This window comes from Engraulis encrasicolus, chromosome 20 (assembly GCF_034702125.1).
Source record: "Engraulis encrasicolus isolate BLACKSEA-1 chromosome 20, IST_EnEncr_1.0, whole genome shotgun sequence".
Taxonomy (NCBI): Eukaryota; Metazoa; Chordata; class Actinopteri; order Clupeiformes; family Engraulidae; genus Engraulis; species Engraulis encrasicolus.
In genome coordinates, this window is record NC_085876.1 from 32,536,879 (window position 1) to 32,544,378 (window position 7,500).

Here is a 7,500-nt window from a genome sequence, read left to right on the forward strand (position 1 = left end):
ACAAGGTCATCAATACCTTTGCAAATATACATAGTAGCAGTTTTTATAGTTCACTCTACAGATTCCTGATTCTGCAGATTGCAGAGGAAAACACATTTCATGGAACACCAGTCACACACCATGGTGTTTCTACTGGCTGTGCCAAAGAGCTGTGTGCATGTTTCATTCTAACAAGGGCTGGTGTTGGCTCAGGTGGTAAAGGAGCTGTTCGGAAACCAGAAGATTGCAGGTTACTTAACCTCAAATTGATGGTGGCAGTGTGGTACCCTGCGTGCCACAGCAGCCACTACCACCGGTGTGTGAATGTGAGTGTGAAAAGGTAAATGTGAGTCCATACAATGTATAGCATTTGAGTGCTCAAAGGAGTGGAAATGTGCTACATACATGAATGCAGTCCATTTAACATGTTGCATAGTACACATTTTCTTCTGGCACTGCGAGCCATCTAAAATGTCGGTTGAAGTTCAGTTAGGCCTACATACCTGTTGTCATCTACACACCTGTAAAATGCCATGTAAATGTTTCTTTCTAACTGTTACAATTACACTTCTACCAGTGACTTCCTTTCACAATACTGTATGTCGGGTAAAATGCGTCTCCACGGCTGAGCTACTCGACAATACTGTATGTCGGGTAAAATGCTTCTCCACGGCTGAACTACTCCACAGGCCTGCATCCATCGTTTTATTGTAACAAGTGACTCATACTTTTTATTAATCCACACAAATAAAATCCAAGCCAACAACCCATTTCATACACACTAGATACCGGCAAAAAGAAGCCTTTTGAAGCGTTGCCAGTCCACTACCCCACTGCATGGAGGGAGACTGATGCATGCAGGCAGAGCTGGACTGGCCATCTGACATAACGGGCATTTCCCGGTGGTCTGCACACCCTTGTGGGCCCCTATTTTCAGAAATTTGGTTTTTTTTACATTTCTGAAAATAGGGGCCCACAAGGTGAGGGGGCCCACAAAGGTGAGGGGGCCCACCGGTGAGTCAGTTCTGCGCCGCTAATTATAAGGCGCCCCTTTCAGCCAAAAGTGCCCGGGCCATATTTCTCCCACGGACCAGCCGTGCATGCAGGCTGACTGAACCTGACTAGATATCAGGCCAGCACAGCGGTTGAAAAATGTGTTTGGCAGGGGTTATGAAATCCTATCAGCCACAGTTGAATGGCTACAAGCCTGTCTGTTTACATGTGCGTAATGACAGAATGGCGTTTGCTGTATGGATGGAACAGATTGTTTACGGATCCAATTGGACTAGTGTACTATAGATAGCACGTCTTCGATCTATACGCCTCAATTCTCCATTCTGTAATGTGTCAAACATCAGACACAATGCTAATGGCACTTTTGTTCCATGTACATAAGATGAGAAATGATTCATAATTTTGAAAGAAATGACAGAAAGAACATGTTGATGGATGTGGCGCTTTTTTCACCAATGGAGATTTTCAGACATGTACTGTACACATGCAGAGTACGTTCTGCAGTGTTAATTCAACGTGTAGGGAGTACTCTGGGACCAAATACCCTCGAGATGATAAATCGAATGGATTAACACTGCAAAATGTACAGTGTGCTATTTGCATGACTGCTCTGGCTCTTCATACACATTCACGTTCCTTTAACAAGGCAAAAATAGAGGCTCTGTGCACTGAGGGAAATAATCCTAAATTAAAAATCCCAGTTGGAGCGAACAGAATGCCAACAGATTTGTTTGAACAAATAAAAAAATCATCAGAAAGACTGACTAACAGACATACGAGACGTGTCAAAATGCATATGCATAGAAAGCCCTTAGGGTAAAAATTAGGCAGACAAAGCATGCACAAGCTAGACAGACACATTTTGTTGCTCCATGGGTGGGAAGTGAAATACATGACACTACACATGTTATAATCTCTAAAATGGCACCTTTTGGAAACCATATAGTGAGATAATCTGAAAGTCTTTTTATGTTTTTAGGGGCTTTTATGCCTTTATTTGACAGGACAGTGTGAGATGGAGACAGGAAGCGAGTGGGACAGAGAGACAGGGAGGATCGGGAAATGACCCCGGCCGGACTCAAACCGCGGGTCCCCCGTGGGCATGCAAGCCCAAATGTGGGGGGGCTTAGCGCGCTGCGCCGCTGCGCCCCCAAGATAAATTGAAAGTCTATTGTCTGGTCCTGCTTCAGACAAGCCCAGAGGCAGATTACTGTACGGGCCTACTGCACCCAGACCCAAGAGTCCACTTATAACTCCACTTTCACATTTTCTCAGGGGATATATCCCCGACAGTGTTGCCAGATGTGTCTGATCAAATCCCGCCCAAAAGGTTCTCAAAAAAACGCTAAATGACCAATTTTTCCCATTTTTACCCGCAGACGGCCATCCCAAGTAGCCCAACTGTGCGGGTAACCGCCCAATCTGGCAACACTGATCCCCGATCCCCCAAAACCACAGGGTCTCTTAGCCTGGTCCTGACCATCCCATAATACTACCATTTAATTTCGTATTTATGGTCTGGCATTTGTTTGCTCTGAAGCGATTGTAGGAAGCAGGAAGTTTGCACTCAGTTATGGTTTGAAATTATTGGACACCTCTCACCCAATCTCTGGCAGTTACAACAACAACAACATAGCGCAGACCAATGGCTCTGGCGCAGATGTGCACGTCATTGTCACGAGCGTCCTCCCCCTTTCGCCCCCACTTGGGGGGCGTATTCGCTTATTGGCTGTTTTCTGGGGGGGGGGGCGTTGCGACTACTACAGTAGTGGAGCCAATCCTTTGGTGGTAGTACATAGGATGGCTCGCGAGGCTAGGGTCTCTACCATCAGACCTAAAAACCTCAATCTTTTTGTAAATCGGTAACACCCATGGAGGTGGGGTGGGCTTTCTTGTTGTCTGACCCAGGTGCCCCATGGAGGGGGGGTGGGATTTCTTGTTGTCTGACCCAGGTGCCTCAGGAGTCCTAATCCATCCCTGGACAAGGCCGATGTCCTCTGAATAGCCAGTGAACCTCGATTCATTGTCGTGATGAAGGCAGCCAGCCAATGAGAAGTGTTAGAGTCAAAGGAGTCGATCCATGTATAGATCAGCCCTCGGCAGTAAGCGGCTAGGGGAAATGCCGTCTGAATGTAGCCAAACACAAAGACACCCACCACACATGCTAAAACACACATGTACGCACACGCACACGCACACGCACGCACACACACATTCACACTCTCACACACACAAACGCACACTCTCTCACACACACACACACACACACACACACACACACACACACACACACACACACACACACACACACACACACACACACACACACACACACACACACACACACACACACACACACAGGCCGTCTGTCCACTGAGAAGGTTGCCATGATTATCTGAATGGAGGTCCAGAGTATGCGGAGCATCAGACTGACCGGAGTGTTTACAATAACACACACACACACACACACACGCACACACACACACACACACTGGTTGGTCTGACATGCGCGAATCAATATGATTCATGTCCCCCTGCTCTGAAAAGATCAGTGCAGATTAGATAATTAAAAAGTCATACCACAATCCATATTGATTTGTAGCTATGCGGGGAGAAAACAATGGGGTTCTCCCTAGGTCAAGGCCTGAGTTATTGTGCTCGGTTGGAGAAGAAGATGGATGAAGGGGAGGGAGTAGAACGAAAAAGAGAGTGTGTGTTTGTGAGTGTTTATCTTTGTGTGTGTGTGTGTGTGTGTGTGTGTGTGTGTGTGTGTGTGTGTGTGTGTGTGTGTGTGTGTGTGTGTTTGACAGACACTCACAAATGCAGTGAAGCGTTGTTGACATCACACACTCGCTAGGACTGATGCTAGGCTGGTGTGTGTGTGTGTGCGTGCGTGCGTGCGTGCGTGCGTGCGTGCGTGCGTGTGTAGCACAGTTAGCGGCATGAAGGAAATGGAGAGGAGAAGTTGGCGAGCATGTACATACAGGCACTCACACACAGGGGCACACACACGGACACGTCACGCACACGCACACACACACACTTACACACATACTCACACACACACACACACACACACACACTCACACACACTCACACATTGGAGGTGCAGGAAAGAGCTCTCTCTCCGACTGGACAGCGCTGGATGCTGGATGAGAGATGCAGGTCGCCATGGCATCAATAGAGCCTACTGAGGCAGGTCAAAAGAAGGCCAAGGACACATGCCTTGCTGCCTATGAAGGACGCATCCAACCATCGACTATGAAGGATGCATCCAACCACCGACAACACAACGGAATAGCCCTGTCCCAGAGTAATTTCCCACAAGGTCCACAGACCTACGTCATGTCACGGCACAATTCCTAAAAAAAAAACCAATCTGGTTTCCAATGTATGGACAGACGGGCTGACAGAATGACTGGCATAGTGTACTGGCTGCACGTGTAAAGACAGGGATGTCAGTCCATCTTCCTCTCTTTTGCTGACATGTTTCCTATGTTTTTCAAGAGAATGAATAAAAATGAAGTAATGAATTTTTTTAAAGTAAAAAACAAGGCATATTAGTGGCTCAAAGTATCTCCAATATCACTTGTTATCGCTTAGTGATGGATGAAATGGATGTATTAGTTACAATCCAATGCCACATACTCAATTTCAGCTAGGTGATTGGCTGATGGAACGATCAACTGGCCAGGTAAAAGACGGTCATATGGAATAGTAAGAATAATAACGTGACACTAGACTATTACTAATGAATTTTGCCCATCGCTGCTCATGGTAATTTTCTTTATTGATAACATATTACATCTGGTCACCCATGATGAGAAAGCAGCACATGAGTGATCACTGTAATAACAGTAATCATACTTGGTGCCAGTAGGTTAATAATATACTGTCCCATGTGAAATCCCTCCTCTTAAACACACACACACACACACACACACACACACACACACACACACACACACACACACACACACACACACACACACACACACACACACACACACACACACACACACACACACACATTTCGTTAAACACACAAAATCAATATTGTTGACGTCGCATCAGGCATTCTCATGTGACCCCTGTAAATCATGTTTTTTTCATGGTTGGCACTAAGCGCCAAGAACACATTATTAACACAGTACATCAAACAAAATTACTGAGCAATCAAGTGGGTGGCAGAGGTAGTAACATATTTTAGAATGGCTGTGGTGGATGATCCAGCTGTGTGGGAGCTACTAAATACTAGGCAGCTCACCACGACGGAAAGCAAAAAAGACAGAAGAAGAATATTGGTCAGAAAAAAAAGGATTGGCAAAAATTGTACGTCTTCACTGTTGTTCTGTATTGTTTATTTATCATGTGGTTCACTTGTTTGCCCTTGAGTGCTTGGTGTACAAGAAAGCCTTCACGCAAGACAGGTGAAAGGGAAAGGAGGGGTTTAAATATTTGCGAAGGCGGGAGCAAGTAACGATAGCTGTCAATCACTTGCGGCGGGCTCCCTCCCGAACCATGTTAATGTATAAACAACATTTATTTATAGAGTAGCTATGAGGATAGACTGCCATAAATTCAGCCAAATATATCTTCATATACTGTATATGCTGTATATCTTTGTGCTTCCCTCTCCCATTTCAATGGCAGTAAGTCAACATTACACAAAACAAGTACATGTACTAGGAATACATGTATAGGCATAGTATTCATATAGGCCTGGATCTACAATACTCTGTTACTACTCCTTTACAGAAGGTATGGCACTGCCTAATTGTAATATAATGCTTCCTCATTCAGTCCCCTCCCTAATCCCTTCCTTAATCCCTCCCCCATTTGCTGATTGGGCAAGCATATCAGAGCCAGACATAATGTATAGGGAAATGATCATTGAGCAGAAGATTATGGAAGGTTAATGCCAGGCTTATATTGAATGGTATTTTCCAATGCTGGTATTCAGCTCTTGCTCACACTGTACTAGGGAATCGTTGGGTTTAAAGAAACAGTCCACCTTTTTTTGATTTTCACATATTTACAGTATTTCCAAGTATTATTCATGAATGTGCATACAATTTTCTTCACAGTGTTTTCAGTACTTGATTTATTGGTATCAGAATTATTAGCATAGCTCAGCATAATCACTGGAAGTGAATGGAATCATTAGCATCAAGCCACAAGTGATCACTAGACAGGATTAAATAACCCTTTTGTACTCTGGTGAATTTTACTTTCATTTTAAGGTGGTTGATGATGTCTTGTTTGGTACCATAGCCTTGCATTGGTACACCTATTTTATACTGTTAAACTAGGCAATGCAAACAGATAGAGAAAAAAACCTATGCATTCTCATTTTTTACTAGGGTTTAAATACAGTATGAGCAATTTCTTGAAATGAGGTGGACTGTACCTTTAAAAGATCCCATCTCATGACTCACATCCTCACACGACCCGAAGGTCATCTATGGTGGAGGCAAGGATGCGCTCAAGAGCGAATCACGCTGCCCTGGCATTTGTGCTTTTTTGTGCATGGGTAGTGTCACATCGGGCCATAGCACTCGTTCAACAGTGCAATTGATTCACTCACGAGGGGCGACCAGGATTTCGAACAATTGTGATTTTCTTGCGACCACACGATAGCAGATCGCAAACTGGTCATGAGTTGAATTCGCTTGTCGTTACCCCATGTACACTGCACATGCGAGACTAACAATTGACCTCCGATTGAGCAAGGAATCTGCCCGATTCTGAAAAAGTTTTGCGACTGAAAAAATTGTGGCAAAATCACACAGTATAAGCCAGGCATAAGGCCAGGCTAGCATACAATACCTAATCTGGCAACATGTTCTCATAACACTGCGTTTGAATAACACGCCAAGTTGAACAGTCTATCACGTGTGTGCACCAAGACACATGCTCTACAACGCCCTGTGACAGATTATGGTTTGGGGTGGTTTTACTCTGTGCACGATTTTGCCATCTCCTTGGCTTTTTACTTTTGTTGGCAAAGTAAAGTGGAAGAAACGTTGTTTTACTGACAGGTTCGGGTTAGGGATGGTTTTGGTTGCCTCGCGGGAGCCTGGTCACACCATTGTAGAGCACTACTTAACATGCAAAGTCGTTGCACCCGTACGCAATATGCGCTAGCAGGAAATAACATGCCTTTTCATGAGGATAGTCTGAATCTGGAAAAAATAATTTAGGAGTATTACAGTACACTAGAGATTAATGTGAAAGGAAATGCTTGTTCAAGTAGATATGATTTAGGATAATCCATCGGAAAGAGACAATAATGTCTCAGAGAAAAAAAATCTTATTAAAAAAATCTATTATCACTCTTGTCATTCATGATATTAATTTCTATTCCAAATCCGAAACGGCTCTTCTGATATGAAGAGCAAGCGTTGTCATAGCGCCCATTCTATTTCTTAAGTGATCCCGCTGTGAAATGTAACAAGAAAATTGTGATTTCAATCAGGGTCTGGGAATGTGACCAAAAAAATAACT